The following is a 1,182-nucleotide window of genomic DNA, read 5'->3' on the forward strand; positions in this document are numbered from 1 at the left end:
CACAAGGACCCAAATGTCCATATTGTGTTGCTCGATTGTAGGATCACTAAGATCCATGGTGACAAGCATACCCTCATCAAAACCATACATCTTGCAAAGTGCTTCCCAATTTTTGCAACCAAAATGGGTCATACTCTCAGCATTGTACAACTTTACTTTAAAATCCACACCATGATGGGTCCTTAGGAGAATTTTTTTGGTTTCCATACTTTCATGGTCTTCAAAACCCATCCTCTCCAAGACATAGCATCTTGCATAGCATGGGATAAGCTAGTCGAAATGGAAAAGATGAAAAATACACGTTAAAATAGTTGAAGTTGTGCTTAATTACGAAAAAAACTATTTTCGTCGTTGTGTACCGTATGAACATCGAAGGTCTCCTCGAGCTTAATGCTGAAGCGCCGATATTCGTCCAGCTCAATGAACCTATCGCACATACCTCGGTCGTCGTGGCACCAGTCGCACTCCCCCGGGCGGTTTTCATCGTCCGAGTACGACATTTCCGGCCTAAGTTCATAATTCAAATATTAAACTTGTACAATTAAATATATGTACTAAAAAACCTAAATTAGATCATTATTATTAATCTTGGGTTGACTATCGGTGATGGTACGTATCTCCTCCTTTCATTCCCGAGTGCATTATTACACCAAATTGTCTAGCACACGGGAATGAAGGAGAAGCTACCCCCACAACGGCGTGGATGATGGAGGGGGCTCCTAGATTTCTGCATAGAGAAATCTAGCTAGCTAATCACAATAAGGAATTGTATTAATTAGTGGCCTCGACGCTGCTTCTCTAGGGTTTGGGTGGCCTCGACAATGCTTCAAGGGGGTAATATCGACAATGATGAGATTCATACACGGGAAAATAATGTTATCGGGGAGGGGGTATATCGACCCCCCCCACGTGTTGAAGTTATCGGGAGGGGGTATATCGACCCCCCCCCCACGTGTTGAAGTTATCGGGAGGGGTTTATATCGACAACGACGACATACGTACATGGGATAATAATATTATCGAGGAGGGTGTATATCGACCCCCCCACGTGTTGAAGTTTTTGGGAGGGGGTATATCGACCCCCCACGTGTTGAAGTTATCGGGAGGGGTTTATATCGACAACAACGACATACGCACATGGGAAAATAATAGTAACGGGGAGGGGGTATATCGACCCCCCCA

This window comes from Triticum dicoccoides, chromosome 2B (genome assembly GCF_002162155.2).
Source record: "Triticum dicoccoides isolate Atlit2015 ecotype Zavitan chromosome 2B, WEW_v2.0, whole genome shotgun sequence".
NCBI classification, from domain to species: domain Eukaryota; kingdom Viridiplantae; phylum Streptophyta; class Magnoliopsida; order Poales; family Poaceae; genus Triticum; species Triticum dicoccoides.